This window comes from Schistocerca piceifrons, chromosome 1 (genome assembly GCF_021461385.2).
Source record: "Schistocerca piceifrons isolate TAMUIC-IGC-003096 chromosome 1, iqSchPice1.1, whole genome shotgun sequence".
Lineage (NCBI taxonomy): Eukaryota > Metazoa > Arthropoda > Insecta > Orthoptera > Acrididae > Schistocerca > Schistocerca piceifrons.
In genome coordinates, this window is record NC_060138.1 from 387,862,044 (window position 1) to 387,880,276 (window position 18,233).

Sequence of the window (18,233 nt, forward strand, 5' to 3'; positions counted from 1 at the left end):
GGACCAAACAGCGAAATTATCGGATTAGGGAAGGACGGGGAAAGAAGTCGGCCGTGCCCTTTCAAATGAACTATCCCGGTATTTGCCTGTAAGTGACTTAGAGAAATTACGGGAAACCTAAATCAGGATGGCCGGTTGCGTGTTTGAACCGTCGTCCTCCCGAATGCGAGTCCAGTGTGCTTACCACTGCGGCTCGGTTTTATACCTTGTGTACGCGATACTACCGCCGTCTGAATAAGCGCATATCGCTGTCCTGTGAAGTTTGTCGTCTCAGTGTATGTCGAATAACGGTAGGAGGATACGGTAAAAATGAAATTATTCGCGAATGATTCTTATCATTGCTCTAAAAATGCAATATACTCCATTTAAATAGTAGAGTCTTATCATAGCCCAAAAAAGCGATGTTCTACATGTCAATAACATCACCAAAAGAGAAACTCAGATACCGTAAATTAAAAGTTACTAGTTCATCTGTTCGAGTTTAATTCCCACTTATTTTTTGTGCGGTTTCACATAGTTATGTTCATACACTTCAAGCAACAATTTATTACCATCGTCATTATTTTCTTGTGTCTCGTCTTGGTTCTGCTCTCAGCATTTTACCCCGAGGAAGAGTAATATTTGTGTTTAACAGCTCGAGTGACGGTATAAATCGTATGATGTGGAGTTCCACATCTTTGTATCGCTATCATTCAGAAGAGAAACAGCACGCAACTCCGTTACGTAAAAGGATAATTAGACGAGGCGTTTGGATTTACGAAGAAATAATTTTAAAAATACGATCGTCAGCCTAATTACACTTGTTAGTGGATCACAGCAATTCTACCCATCACAACTGGAACTTATTTTGTGCATATAAACGTAACCTGCAAGAAAATCTCTTAAAAACATTCGAAATTTGACCGAAAAACTTTTGGTAAACATAGGAACGGCAGTGAACATAAATAACCAAGCGGCTTATTACAGAGTAGGTATCAAGTAGTCCTGAAAGTACAGTCGTGCTCAAAAGTATCCGAACGACCTGAATTGCATTTCACCTGATTCGAATGCAACACACAGCTGTCTAGCAGATCCTCTAATCGCCCCTCGGTACAGTCGTTTGACTATTGAAAATGGTTCCAACAAGTCACCACTGGAAAACACTGCTCTGTATCGCAATAACTCAAGATGTAAAGTAATACCGAGGTACCACAAATATCAGGGAACATCTTAACACAGATAAGACGGTTCTTCAGGCTTGTAAGCTCACATTTATTACAATATGTGACATACATGAAATGTTACCACTCTCATTATTACGTCAGATAGGTAATTCAAATAGCAAGTTCGTCGTATTCATGATTTCCTTTCAAAATAACATACCGCACTTATTATTTAACACAAAATGACATAAAAAATTTAAGTTATTCACGAGCAGCTAGTTAAGAATATGTATGAACTTCGAATGACACGACGAACCGTCTCGTTCTGCATATCGATTCAAACCCAGGTCATGCAGACTAAGCAAAGATTTCGTGACTGACGGAAACTAACAGTCATTCCTGACTAGACATACAGAGAGTGATATACCTCGATTTTAGACAGTATCAGTTAGCAAATATCAACTTTAAATTACATAACGTAAACATTGTTAACGGACGCGAATACCTACCCAGCATATATTGTCCTTGTCAACGAACTACGAGGGATGTTAAATATTGCTTCTTCACAAGTAACTTTGTGTAGGATAGGGATTCGAACCCAGAACCTAACTGGATTGTCATCGAAGCACAATCAACTGTGACATATCGGATTTTCTCGGCAGTAGCTAGTTGTTTTAACTGAAATGACGAGGCGAATCATTAATTTTTTTCTTTCGCAGGACTCCAACCTGGCACCTATCGCTGTTATATTCTAGAGAAAACGAACGTTAAATATGGGTTTGTTACACCAGCAGCGAGATGTGAGCATGTTTGGACTAGACATAATATGACGAAGAGTTCAGTGCTGACTGGGAATCGAGCCCCACACATATCGTTGTTGACTGCACACAAAGAGACGTCAGCTACCGAATTTTTCTCCGCCAGCAGTCGGAATAACATCCTTGAATTTACAATGATTTTGCAAACAGTTCTGTGTCTCACCAAAAACGTCAGATACCGTTAGTGTTGACAGCGGATGAAAATACATTAAATATCAAAATTAATTCCCACAAGCAGATAGGTGTTCTCATGCTGGAGCTTGATAATACAGAATGAAAGCTTTAATGCCTGGCCAGGATTCGGACCCTTTCACGCGCAATATGTGGAGATGCTGAGGAATCTGCAGTTTTGAACAAACAACAAATGGCAGTCGAGCTGTATTGTCACAAAGGGATCAAATTCCGCGTTAAGGGCTGTCTGAGTTGCATTAGCAGATCAGAACCAATTTTATCGACATACGGAAGCTCAAATAAAAGATGGAATAAGTGTCCTGTGACCCTACATAGCGTTTGTTTCGTCACTAGAAATAAATAACTAGTGTAAGAAAGGTTACTGTCGATAGAGTTTTTACGTGTCGCAACTCCCGACTTTATTGTGGTTCAACCTAACGTCTGCTTGGTAGAAAAGGAATATCATGTTTAACATGAATGTCAGACCACAATGCCATTATACCTTCTTCACTTGGCGTAGCCAGAAGAGAACAGAATCGGTCTCTCCTTATCAAAAATCATCAGCAGAAGTTGGAATCGAACCCAGACCATAATTATATGAACCTAGCATCAATCCAAGAGACCACCAAATTCTCTTCTCTACCACTCATTTTTCTATCATAACAATGTTGCACCACACTGGATGAGAATTCTGACACACAGACTCCCTGTAGTGGTCTGCAGCATGTTCAGTACATTCATTTACTTGGTTGACCGAATCACCATGAACTAGCTGCCACGGCTACCCAGTGCATACATTCGACTCTGTTTTGTAATCACCGAAATAAAATCACGTAACTGACACCTACACAGAACTGCCAACAGTGTAGGATGCAGAAATTTAAACAGGAAGTGTTCCATTCGACTTGAGCTACTCTATTGTGCTATCTGTTTGTTAAAAACGTCATGCAGTGCAAAAGAAAAGCTGTAACTGTCTGTCTCTCAGAAGTCTAGATCCGACCATATGCATTATCTCACAGCACTGCGCAATGCGCAAGTTCTGGAGGAATTTTTGTTGAGTTCTGGAGGTGTTGCAGCTATGTGTCAGCTAGTAGCGTAACGGGAAGCGTCGCGCACTGTTGATAAGACGTCGCGAGTTTGGGTACATTCACTGCCACATTTTTTAAAACGCCATACTGCTGTCTGCTGAAGTTATCGATCTAATGGAACTTTGAACGTAATTCCCTTCACTTCTCAACCCAAAATAGTCGCATGTGGAAAAAGGGCTAACTTCTGCGACATTTTGTTCTTTTCAGGTTTAATAGATGGCCAGGCTGCAGATGCATCTCGAAACTTTTGTATTATGTATGGGGAGAGCGCATCGTGCCAAAATACTTCAGAAAAGTATTTTCTACATTATCTGTCGTGTGGCGGTGGCATTTTATTCTTCTTCAAACCTTGTTTGACAGCTTTAACTCAGATCAAGTTTTCTACATGCATGTAATCAATAAACTGCATGTGGATTGCCACACTGTTATAGATAACATCAGAGAATTCGCATATATCGTTGATGATTAATTTCTCTCTCATGTTAACTAATGTTTTAACAACACTAAAAGAAACTGTACGAAAATTGTGCACTGTATTATAAGAAATGAAATAAAACTACCCACTATAACCTTACGACGAAAGTCTGTTTCAATAAAACTGAGTGCCTCTATCGGCACGAATTAGTAAAATACTAATCTCTTAGATTTCGATTGGGTCTGTGTTTGATTGGTATGCTGTGTCATGCAAATGCTGTGATATGCAAATGTGGCATTTCATAAATAAAGTTGTGTATTCCTAGAAACCCAAAATTTGTTTGTCAGCAGCAGAAAGAGGCGTTAAATTTTGTGCAGCATTGTAAGTTTTCCACCATTGCACTATGAGCCGAAAGTATTTTCTTTCGATTTCCTTATCGATGTGTGATCTGACTGCTTGTAGCTCTTTCACAGAAGGGATAAAAACGTTACAGTCAGCAAGACTGGAACAGTAAACCATAAAAGACGCTTTCTTTCAGGTTAGCATGTTGCCACAGAGCTAGCGAAGAGGCATATGTATAGGTCTCCTCTTACGAGACCAGTAGTGGTAGAACTCGTAAACCGCTATTTAGAGGACGAGATTAGATGCGATTTTCACGTGTAATGACTTTCCTGGACTGGAAACCGTAAATTTACAATCTTTTGTTACAGCTCAAGCGTTAATAATAACTCATATTATTCAATGGAAATGACAGGAAAAATCTAGTGAACTTTGAGGGTTAATTCCGTGCACACCGGGAAGTAACTCGTCGATCACAGAGTTACCAAATATACCTTGCCTTGTTGCCAAATCTCAGTTACGTTACCAGCAGGAAGGAGACGAATCGATGTGATCGTACAGTGGGCTGGGAAGTGACCATAGCTGATGTCTCAAAGACACGGCTGCTACGGCGTGGAATACGTAATCCATCTGATTCACATTTCTGTAACTGGGTTTAGGGACTGGAGCGTAGTTACTAATAATACATAGAACTGACTGAAAACTAAGATTCATAAATCAGTAACTCTCATAGTTGTTTTTATATATCTTTCGTAAGTATACTCAAAACTAAGAAAATCATTGACGAACGTTTTCGTGCCTCGCCGACAGTCGAGCACAACAAACAAATAAAAATAAAAAAGACTGTGTGTGTGTGTGTGTGTGTGTGTGTGTGTGTGTGTGTGTGAGAGAGAGAGAGAGAGAGAGAGTGAGAGAGAGAGAGAGAGAGAGAGAGAGAGAGACAGAAAAGTGAGAGAGAGTGAGGGAGAGAGATAAAAATAAAAAAGAATGAGAGAGAGAGCGTAAAAAATTGTTGCAAAGAAACTGAATCATGCTACGTAAAGAAATCTTTCATTAAAATGACACTTTCTACATCATTACGAGATGTATTCATGATCTATGGAACAAGTATTAATGTAATCTAATCTAATCATATCATATTGCTGACTAGTCATGAAGAGGCACGAATTACAGAAATTTTCGCCAATATCAATAACCAAATCTAAACCTGAAAAAAAAGCCAACAGTTTTGTAATAAACAGGAACTCCTGTAAAGACCCTTTCATCCCTGTTAACTAACCACGAAAGATGTGTGATATACCTCCATTCAGAAGGAACAAATTGTTCATGCATTTAAAGATGAAGCACATGATGTGAAGTTCTGTGACGGAGGTACGAACCCAGCACGCAATCGGATTGTTAACTAAGTAAAATAAAATGTTACGTATCGGTTTCTCTTACCAGCTGCTAGATGTTTGAACCTAAAATAAGGATACAAATTTTTGTGCCTGAGCGACAATCAAACCGCACACCTACCGTCCTTCTTTATCATCCACGAACATAGCTTAAGAAACACCTCCTTACTCACCAACAGTAAGATGTGTGCGTGTTTGACCAGAAATAACGACACCTATTGCGATTGTTGGCAACACATGAACAGATATTAAAAATGCACGTTAATTTTCACTAGCAGACTGGAATGCACGTGATAGGGTTTGAAATGAAATTATGAATACTTTTGTACTGGATCAGGATTCGGACCCACATACTTACCTTTGGAGAAGAATTAGAGAAAACTGCAGTCTTGGGAAAAGGAACGAAATGATTGAACTATACTGTTCCAAGAGATTCAGATCCTCGAAAGATGAGATCCGAATTCGAATCACAGTCCAACAACAAATTTTTCAACGTCTCTAGTTCAATCAAGTACAAGAAAAATAAGAGCCCTGTTCCTTTAAATGGCTATCGTTTCATCAAATGAAATAAAATTTTCTAATGTAAGTAAGTTTACTGGAGACAGTATTTCTGTTTACCATGACTTCCGCCTACGTCATTTCCCAACGTAAACCGGCTCTGCCCAATTGGTAATGAAGGAACGTGATGTTTAATGCGGATTCTGGATTATAACGTCTTTCTCTTGAGCTTACCAGAGGGAAAGTAAATCTGTTTGTGCCTCTTAAAAGTAAGTGCCTGAATCCATGCATTGCTCCTGTGATAGTTCGTTCCGTCAGAACATTGTGGCCACATTTCCCAGCCCCAGGAGTGTGTTGTAACGGATGATGTGCTTAGCTTACAAAATTAGTCGCGGTGGAAAAAAGGCGAGTCTATTAAATGGTTAAGTAGAGGCAATCTTCTGACGTGGAGATTATGCTATTCTCATGTCAGCAGGATGTAAAGACTCTTCTATCATCATTGCCTCGATGTAAAGCCATTTTGAAATATTCACTAATTCAGCAAATTTCTTAGTTCGAGAAAATCCACTGTGAAGTGTGAAGTTACCGGATAATTCGATTATTACCGTCATCATTACTATCATTTTCTTCTTAACGTTGCTGGAACACATGTGCTTGAAGATCATTTAATGCCTTTTGGTCATTGTAGAAGTAGTTGCCCAAGAAGAGGTTCTTTCACTGTCTATGGAGTCCTTTTATCAGCATTTACTCGCAGATTGCATTAAAACTAAAGTAATTGATGAAGACGTTACTTGATAACAAAAACGCACTGCCTTTCTCAATTTACTTGCACCTAGAAATGGCTGTCGAATACTGCCAAACCAAAAGCCCACTCAAAGAAGACAAGGATACACAGTCTAGCTAAAGTATTACAAATACGCCTCAGTTTGTGGATGAATTCAGACTTAGGTTGATAATCATTTTGAATATTTGGCAGTACTGTACCCATTGGTGTTAAAATCACAGGAGCAATGTGTGGGTTCAGGCACTTAATTTTAAGAGGCACAAACAGATTTACTTTACCTCTGGTAAGCTCAAGAGAAAGACGTTATATACCAGAATCCGCGTTAAACATCACGTTCCTTCATTACCAATTGGGCAGAGCCGGATTACGTTGGGAAATGACATAGGCAGAAGTCATGGTAAACAGAAATACTGTCTCCAGTAAACTTACTTACATTAGAAAATTTTATTTCATTTGATGAAACGATAGCCATTTAAAGGAACAGGGCTCTTATTTTTCTTGTACTTGATTGAACAAGAGACGTTGAAAAATTTGTTGTTGGACTGTGATTCGAATTCGGATCTCATCTTTCGAGGATCTGAATCTCTCGGAACAGTATAGTTCAATCATTTCGTTCCTTTTCCCAAGACTGCAATCTTCTCTAGGTCACCTCCAAAGGTAAGTATGTGGGTCCGAATCCTGATCCAGTACAAAAATATTCATAATTTCATTTCAAACCCTATCACGTGCATTCCAGTCTGCTAGTGAAAATTAACGTGCATTTTTAATATCTGTTCATGTGTTGCCAACAATCGCAATAGGTGTAGATTTCTTTATGTAGCATGATTCAGTTTCTTTGCTGGCCTAAGTGACCGAGCGGTTCTAGGCGCTACAGTCTGGAACCGCGCGACCACTACAGTCACAGGTTCGAATCCTACCTTGGGCATGGATGTGTGTGATGTCCTTAGGTTAGTTAGGTTTAAGTAGTTGTAAGTTCTAGGGGACTGGTGACCTCAGAAGTTAAGTCCCATAGTGCTCAGTGCCATTTGAATCATTTTCAGTTTCTGTGCAACAATTTTTTACTCTCTCTCTCTCATTCTTTTTTATTTTTATCTCTCTCTCTTTTCTCTCTCTCTCTCTCTCTCTCTCTCTCTCTCTCTCTCTCTCACACACACACACACACACACACACACACACACACAGTCTTTTTTTTATTTTTATTTGTTTGTTGTGCTCGACTATCGGCGAGGCACGAAAAGATCGTCAACGATTTGCGAGGCACGAAAAGATCGTCAACGATTTTCTTAGTTTTGAGTACACTTACGAAAGATATATAAAAACAACTATGAGAGTTACTGATTTATGAATCTTTGTTTTCAGTCAGTTCTGAGTATTATTAGTAACTACGCTCCAGTCCCTAAACCCAGTTACAGAAGTGTGAATCAGATTGATTTCGTATTCCACGCCGTAGCAGCCGTGTCTTTGAGACATCAGCTATGGTCACTTCCCAGCCCACTGTAGGATCACATCGGTTCGTCTCCTTCCTGCTGGTAACGTAACTGAGATTTGGCAACAAGGCAAGGTATATTTGGTAACTCTGTGATCGACGAGTTACTTCCCGGTGTGCACGGAATTAACCCTCAAAGTTCACTAGATTTTTCCTGTCATTTCCATTGAATAATATGAGTTATTATTAACGCTTGAGCTGTAACAAAAGATTGTAAATTTACGGTTTCCAGTCCAGGAAAGTCATTACACGTGAAAATCGCATCTAATCTCGTCCTCTAAATAGCGGTTTACGAGTTCTACCACTACTGGTCTCGTAAGAGGAGACCTATACATATGCCTCTTCGCTAGCTCTGTGGCAGCATGCTAACCTGTAAGAAAGCGTCTTTTATGGTTTACTGTTCCAGTTTTGCTGACTGTAACGTTTTTATCCCTTCTGTGAAAGAGCTACAAGCAGTCAGATCACACATCGATAAGGAAATCGAAAGAAAATACTTTCGGCTCATAGTGCAATGGTGGAAAACTTACAATGCTGCACAAAATTTAACGCCTCTTTCTGCTGCTGACAAACAAATTTTGGGTTTCTAGGAATACACAACTTTATTTATGAAATGCCACATTTGCATATCACAGCATTTGCATGACACAGCATACCAATCAAACACAGACCCAATCGAAATCTAAGAGATTAGTATTTTACTAATTCGTGCTGATAGAGGCACTCAGTTTTATTGAAACAGACTTTCGTCATAAGGTTATAGTGGGTAGTTTTATTTCATTTCTTATAATACAGTGCACAATTTTCGTACAGTTTCTTTTAGTGTTGTTAAAAAATTAGTTAACATGAGAGAGAAATTAATCATCAACGATATATGCGATTTCTCTGATGTTATCTATAACTGTGACAATCCATATGCAGTATATTGATTACATGCATGTAGAAAACTTGATCTGAGTTAAAGCTGTCAAACAAGGTTTGAAGAAGAATAAAATGCCACCGCCACACGACAGATAATGTAGAAAATACTTTTCTGACGTATTTTGGCACGATGCGCTCTCCCCATACATAATACAAAAGTTTCGAGATGCATCTGCAGCCTGGCCATCTATTAAACCTGAAAAGAACAAAATGACACAGAAGTTAGCCCTTTTTCCACATGCGACTATTTTGGGTTGAGAAGTGAAGGGAATTATGTTCAAAGTTCCATTAGATCGATAACTTCAGCAGACAGCAGTATGGCGTTTTAAAAAATGTGGCAGTGAATGTACCCAAACTCGCGACGTCTTATCAACAGTGCGCGACGCTTCCCGTTACGCTACTAGCTGACACATAGCTGCAACACCTCCAGAACTCAACAAAAATTCCTCCAGAACTTGCGCATTGCACAGTGCTGTGAGATAATGCATATGGTCGGATCTAGACTTCTGAGAGACAGACAGTTACAGCTTTTCTTTTGCACTGCATGACGTTTTTAACAAACAGATAGCACAATAGAGTAGCTCAAGTTGAATGGAACACTTCCTGTTTAAATTTCTGCATCCTACACTGTTGGCAGTTCTGTGTAGGTGTCAGTTACGTGATTTTATTGTGGTGATTACAAAACAGAGTCGAATGTATGCACTGGGTAGCCGAGGCAGCTAGTTCATGGTGATTCGGTCAACAAAGTAAATTAATGTACCGAACATGCTGCAAACCACTACAGGGAGTCTGTGTGTCAGAATTCTCATCCAGTGTGGTGCAACATTGTTATGATAGAAAAATGAGTGGTAGAGAAGAGAATTTGGTGGTCTCTTGGATTGATGCTAGGTTCATATAATTATGGTCTGGGTTTGATTCTAACTTCTGCTGATGATTTTTGATAAGGAGAGACCGATTCTGTTCTCTTCTGGCTACGCCATGTGAAGAAGGTATAATGGCATTGTGGTCTGACATTCATGTTAAACATGATATTCCTTTTCTACCAAGTAGACGTTAGGTTGAACCACAATAAAGTCAGGAGTCGCGACACATAGAAACTCTATCAACAGTAACCTTTCTTATACTAGTTATTTATTTCTAGTGACGAAACAAACGCTATGTAGGGTCACAGGACACTTAATCCATCTTTTATTTGAGTTTCTGTATGTCGATAAAATTGGGTCTGATTTGCTTGGCAACAAGGCAGGGTATGTTTGGCAACTCTGTGACCGACGAGTTACTTCGTGGTGTGCACGGTAGTAAGCCTCAAAGTTCACTTGATTTTACCTGTCATTTCCATTGAATAATCTGAGTTATTATCGCTTGACGTGTAATAAAAGATTGAAAATTTACGGTTTTCAGCCCCGGAAAGTCAATGCCTGTGGAAATCGCAACTAATCGCGTCCTATAAATAGCGGTTTACGAGTTCTAGCAACCATTGGCCTCGTATGATAAAGCTAAGACACATACCTCTTCGCCAGCTATTTGGTAACGTGCTGAACTGTGAAAAATCGTCTGTTATGGTTCGCAGTTCCAGTCTGACTAACTCTTACGTTTTATCCCTTTTGTGGAAGAGCTGCAAATAGTCAGATCAAACATCGATAAGGAAATCACAAGAAGATACTTTCGGCTCATAGTGCAATGGTGAAAAACTTACAATGCTGCACAACAGGTAACGCCCATTACCGTTGCAGGCAAGCAAATTTTGGGTTCTAGGAATATGTAACTTTATTTATGAAATGCCACATTTGTATACACCTTGAGTATGTCACAGCATACCAATTAAACACAGACCCAGTCAAAATCTAAATGAGTAGTATTTTACTAATTCGTGTCCATAGAGGCACGCTTGTGTACAGATACTCAGTTTTATTAAAACAGACTTTCGTCGTAAGGTTATCGTGGGTAGTTTTATTTCATTTCTTATAATACAGCGCGCAATTTTCGTAAATTTTCCTTTAGTGTTGTTAAAACATTAGTAAACACGAGAGAGATATTAATCACCAAGGATATATGCGAATTATCTGACGTTATCTATAACAGTCTGACAATGCACATGCAGTTTATTGATTACATGCAAGTAGAAAACTTGTTCTGCGTTGAAGCTGTCAAAGAAGATTTGAAGAAGAATAAAATGCCACTACCACACGACAGCAATGTAGAAAATACTTTTCTGACGTATTATGGCACGATGCGCTCTCCCCATACATAATACAAAAGTTTCGAGATGCATCTGCTGCCTGGCTGTCTATTAAACCTGAAAAGAACAAAATGTCGCAGAAGTTAGCCCTTTTTTGACATGCGACTATTTTGGGTTGAGAAGTGAAGGGAATTATGTTCAAAGTTCCATTAGATTGATAACTTTAGCAGACAGCAGAATTCCGTTTTAAAAAACGTAGCAGTGAATGTATTCGGACTCGCGACATCTTATCTACGTTGCGCGACACTTACAATGAACTCAACAATTCCTCCAGAACTTGTGCATTCCACTGCGCTGTGAGACAATGCATATGGCCGGGTCTAGACTTCTGATAGACAAACAGTTACAGCTTTTCCTTTGCACTGCACGACGTTTTCAACAAACTGAAAGCGCAATAGAATAGCTCAAGTGGAAAGGAACACTTGCTATTTAAATTTCTGCATCCTACACTGTTGGCTGTTCTGTGTAGGTGGCAGCTACGTGATTTTATTTCGGTGATTACAAAATAGAGTCTAATGTATGCACTGGGTAGCCGAGGCAGCTAGTTCATGGTGATTCGGTCAACCACAAGTAAATGAATTTACTGTACAATCTGCAAATTACTACAGGGAGCCTGTGTGTCAGAATTCTCATCCAGTGCGGCGCAACGGTGTTACGATAGAAAAATGAGTCGCAGAGAAGAGGATTTGGTGGTTTGTTGGACTGATGATAGGTTCATATACCTACGGTCTGGGTTCGCTTCCAACTTCTGTCAATGATTTTATATAGGGAGAAACAGATTCCATTCTCTTCTGGCTACTCCATGTGAAGAAGATATAATGGCTTTGTGGTATGAAATTCACATTAGAAATGATATTCTTTCTCTGCCAAGTAGACGTTAGTTTGAACCACAATAAAGACTGGAGTGGCGACATGTAGAAACTCTATCACCAGTAACCTTTCTTATGCCAGTTATTTATTTCTAGTGACGAAACAAACGTTATGTAGCGTCACAGGACACTTATTCCATCTTTTATTTGAGCTTCTGTATGTCGATAAAATTGGTTCTGAACTGGGAATGCAACTCAGACCGCCTTTAACGCGGAATTTGATCCCTTCGTGACAATACAGCTCGGCTACAATTTGTTGTTTGTTCAAAACTGCAGATTCCTCAACATCTCCACATGTTGCGCGTGAATGAGTTCGAATCCTGGTCCGGCACTAAAGATTTCATTATGTATTATCAAGCTGTAGCATGAGAACACCTATCTGCTGGTGGATAATAATTTTGATGTTTAATGTATTTTCATTCGTTGTCAACACTAACGATATTTGACTCCCAGTGAGACACAGAACTATTTGCGAGATCACTGTAAGTTCAAGATGTTATTCCGAGCTGCTGGTGGAGAAAAATTCGGTAGCTGACGTCTCTTAGTGTGTAGTCTACAACGATATGTATGATGCTCTATTCCCAGTCAGCACTGAACTCTTCGTCATATTATTTCTAGTTCAAACATGCTCACATGTTTCTGCTGCTGCAATAAACCCATATTTAACGTCCGTCTTCTCTAGAATATAACAGCGATAGGTGCTGGGTTGGAGTCCTGGGAAGGAAAAAAATTAATGTTTCGTCATTTCAGTTAAAACATCTAGCTACTGCCGAGAAAATCCGATATGTCACAGTTGATTGTGCTTCAATATCAATCCGATTAGGTTCTGGGTTCGAATCTCTGTCGCACACAAAGCTTTACTTCATGGCATTTCAAGTAAGTTACATGTGAAGAATCAATACTTAACATCTCTCGTAGTTCGTTAACAGGGACAATAGATGCTGGGTAGCAATTCGCGTCTGTTAAAAATGTCTGCGTTATGTAATTTAAAGTTGATATTTGTTAAGTGATACTGTCTAAAATCGAGGTATATCACTCTCTGTATGCCTAATCAGGAATGACAGTCTCGTGTCATTTGAAGTTCATACATATTCTCAACTAGCTGCTCGTGAATAACTTAAATTTTAATGTCATTTTGTGTTAAATAAGAAGTACGGTATGTTACTTCCAAGAGTAAATCATGAATACGACGAACGTACTACGTGCATTACCTATCTGACGTAATAATGAGAGTGGTAACATTTCAGGTATGTCATTTATTGTAATAAATGTGAGCTTACAAGCCTTAAGGACAGTCTTATCTGTGATAAGGTGTTCCCTGATATTTGTAGTATCGTGGTATTACTTTACATCTTGAGTTATTGCGATACAGAGCAGTGTTATCTAGTGGTGACTTGTTGGAACCATTTTCAATAGTCAAACGACTGTACCAAGGAGCGATTAGAGGACCTGCTAGACAGCTGCGTTATGCCGGTTGCATGCGAATCAGGCGAAACGAAATTCAGGTCGTTCGGCTACTTTTGTGCACGACTGTACATTTCTGTTTGTTTTCTGTATTATTCATTGTCATTGTTTACAACGTACCACAGTAGTATGGAGGAAGTTGAGACGAACAATTTGATACAGGACGCTTGTGGTCTATCAAGTCAGAAAACTACCTCAAACTGGCCTACAAAAAGTACTTAAGCTACAGCGTATGCACACGCGTGACGATTCCAATATTCTCGCGATCTCTTCGCACAAACTGTTAGCCTAGACAAAAAATAAATAGGACCTTTTTTGTTGCAAATTTAATTTATTTTAATTGTGTACTGAGACACATTTTCGTTGGAGTGTGCGGTTTTCGAGTTTTTAAAGAAAAACGTAGAAAAGTGATATTAAACATGTTCTATCTTGGAAATCATTCGCAATAGGGCATATGTCGATATGAAGTTTTTTGTTCAGAATCATTAATACTATAGAGCCTGAAAGCATGTACCTTTCCTCCTGACTCACCCTGTATACTGAAGAGTGTCTGGGAAATACAGTATCAAATGGTTCAAATGGCTCTGAGCGCTATGGGACTTAACATCTGAGATAATCAGTCCCCTAGAACTTAGAACTACTTAACCTAACTAACCTAAGGACATCACACACATCCATGCCCGAGGAAGAATTCGAACCTGCGACCGTAGCAGTCGCGCGGCTCCGAACTGAAGCGCCTAGAACCACTCGGCTACCGCGGCTGGCAAATACAGTATCCCTGTCCTACTAGTTTGCTTGTGTTCACTAGCTTCGTGATTATGTTGCCCATATCTATAACAATTTCGATGTCTAAGTTTTTAATAGCATTTACGAGATGAGATGGGTACCCACGTTCAGTCATTATATTACACATTATTTCTCTGGTCAAATTATCATTTGCCGTTTCAGAATCTATAAAAGGAATAGGTGTCTCGCTAATGAATTCTCTTCTCTATTCCTTAACCGGTTCTAGAATACTTACTACAAATAGTAACAATCTTTTATACTATTCAAATCACCGCGAGCCCTTATCTCCCTCATTTTATTGTCATGGTCCTTGCGTGAGATACACGATCGAGGCCACAGTACTATTGCACTGTCTTCTTGCAGTAGTGGTTCCCCAAAGCTATTTTGCAAGAACAACGTCGTCTTTCTTTAGGAACCTCCTATTAAAGTTCCATGAGCATATCTGTTACACTCTGGAATGGGCTGTATCGAACTATTACGATCCTAGCAGCGCGTTTCTGTATTCCTTCAGTATGTACAGTCGTGCACAAAAGTATCCGAACGACCTGAATTGCATTTCGCCTGATTCGAATGCAACCCACATAGCGCAGCTGTCTAGCAGGTCCTCTAATCGCCCCTCAGTACAGTCGTTTGACTATTGAAAACGGTTCCAACAAGTCACAATAACTCAAGATGTAAAGTAATACCAAGGTACTACAAATATCAGGGAACATCTTATCACAGACAAGACGGTTCTTCGGGCCTTGCATGCTCACATTTATTACAATATGTGACATACATGAAATGCTACCACTCTCATTATTGCGTCAGATAGGTAATTCACGTAGCAAGTTCGTCGTATTCATGATTTCCTCTTCAAAATAACATTCCGTACTTATTATTTAACACAAAATGACATAAAAATTTAAGTTATTCACGAGCAGCTAGTTGAGAATATGTATGAACTTCAAATGACACGACGAACCGTCTCGTTCTGCATATCGATTCAAACCCAGGTCATGCAGACTAAGCAAAGATTTCGTGACTGACGGAAACTAACAGTCATTCCTGACTAGGCATACAGAGAGTGATATACCTCGATTTTAGACAGTATCAGTTAGCAAATATCAACTTTAAATTACATAACGTAAACATTGTTAACGGACGCGAATACCTACCCAGCATCTATTGTCCTCGTTAACGAACTACAAGAGATGTTAAATATTGCTTCTTCACAAGTAACTTTCTTGAAATGCCGTGAGGTAAAGCTTTGTGTTGGATAGGGATTCGAACCCAGAACCTAACTGGATTGTCATCGAAGCACAATCAACTGTGACATATCGGATTTTCTCGGCAGTAGCTAGATGTTTTAACTGAAATGATGAGGCAGAACATTATTTTTTTCTTTCCTAGGACTCCAACCTGGCACCTATCGCTGTTATATTCTAGAGAAAACGAACGTTAAAAATGGGTTTGTTACACCAGCAGCGAGATGTGAGCATGTTTGGACTAGAAATAATATGACGAAGAGTTCAGTGCTGACTGGGAATCGAGCCCCACACGTATCGTTGTTGACTGCACACAAAGAGACGTCAACTACCGAATTTTTCTCCACCACCAGCTCGGAATAACATCCTTGAATTTACAATGATTCGCAAACAGTTCTGTGTCTCAATGGGACTCAAAAACGTCAGATACCATTAGTGTTCACAACGGATGAAAATACATTACAAATCAAAATTATTACCCACAAGCAGATAGGTGTTCTCATGCTGGAGTTTGATAATACATAATGAAAGCTTTAGTGCCTGGCCAGGATTCGAACCCTTTCACGCGCAGTATGTGGAGATGTTGAGGAATCTGCAGTTTTGAACAAACAACAAATGGCATTCGAGCTGTATTGTCAAAGTGTCGCGCAACGTAGATAAGATGTCGCGAGTCCGAATACATTCACTGCTACGTTTTTTAAAACGCAATTCTGCTGTCTGATAAAGTTGTCAATCTAATGGAACTTTGAACATAATTCCATTCACTTCTCAACCCAAAATAGTCGCATGTCAAAAAAGGGCTAACTTCTGCGACATTTTGTTCTTTTCAGATTTAATAGACAGCCAGGCAGCAGATGCATCTCGAAACTTTTGTATTATGTGTGGGGAGAGCGCATCGTGCCATAATACGTCAGAAAAGTATTTTCTACATTAGCTGTCATGTGGTAGTGGCATTTTATTCTTCTTCAAATCTTGTTTGACAGCTTTAACTCAGAACAAGTTTTCTACTTGCATGTAATCAATAAACTGCATGTGCATTGTTAGACTGTTATAGATAACATCAGAGAATTCGCATATATCCTTGATGATTAATATATCTCTCGTGTTTACTAATGTTTTAACAACACTAAAGGAAAACTTACGAAAATTGTGCACTGTATTATAAGAAATGAAATAAAACTACCCACGATAACCTTACGACGAAAGTCTGTTTTAATAAAACTGAGTATCTGTACACAAGCGTGCCTCTATGGACACGAATTAGTAAAATACTACTCATTTAGATTTTGATTGGGTCTGTGTTTAATTGGTATGCTGTGACATACGCAAGGGGTATACAAATGTGGCATTTCATAAATAAAGTTACATATTCCTAGAACCCAAAGTTTGCTGTCCTGCAATGGAAATGGCGTTACCTGTTGTGCAGCATTGTAAGTTTTTCACTATTGCACTATGAGCCGAAAGTATCTTCTTGCGATTTCCTTATCGATGTTTGATCTGACTGCTTGTAGCTCTTCCACAGAAGGGATAAAACGTAAGAGTTGGTGAGACTGGAACTGCGAACCATAACAGACGCTTTTTCACAGTTCAGCACGTTACCAAAGAGTGGCGAAGACGTATGTGTCTTATCTTTGTCTTACGCGGCCAGTGGTTGCTAGAACTCGTAAACCGCTATTTAAAGGACGAGATTAGTTGCGATTTCCACGGGCAAAGACTTTCCTGAGCTGAAAACCGTAAATTTTCAATCTTTTATTACACGTCAAGCGATAATAACTCAGATTATTCAATGGAAATGACAGGTAAAATCAAGTGAACTTGGAGGCCTATTTCCGTGCACACCAGGAAGTAACTCGTCGATCACAGAGTTGCCAAACATACCCTGCCTTGTTGCCAAATCTCAGTTACAGTACCAGCAGGAAGAAGACGAACCGATGTGATCCTACAGCACCCTGGAAGTGACCATAGCTGGCGTCTCCAAATCGCGGCTGCTATGGCCTGGAATACGTAATGCGTCTGATTCGCATTTCTGTAGTTAGGTTTAGGGACTGGAGCGTAGTTACTAATAATACTCAGCACTGACTGCAAACTAAGCATCATAAATCAGTAACTCACATAGTTATTTTTATATTTCTTTCGTAAGTGTACTCAAAACTAAGAATTCATTCACAGATATTCTCGTGCCTCGCTGATAGTCGAGCACAACAAACAAATAAAAATAAAAAAAAGAATGTGTGTGTATGTGTGTGTTTGTGTGTGTGTGTGTGTGTGTGTGTGTGTGTGTGAGTGAGTGACAGAGAGACAGACAGCTGCGTTATGCCGGTTGCATGCGAATCAGGCGAAATGCAATTCAGGTCGTTCGGATACTTTTGAGCACGACTGTACATTGGAAGTGCTCTATCTCGGAAACCATTCGTAATAGGGCATATCTCCACATCAAGTTTTTTGTTCAGAATCACTAATGCTACTACCTGTCAAGACACGTATCTTTCCTCCCGACTCACCCTGTATACACAGAAGAAGTGGACAGTAAGAGGAAAATGCTGAATGAGAAAGTAGTGTTTTTAGATCGTGACGC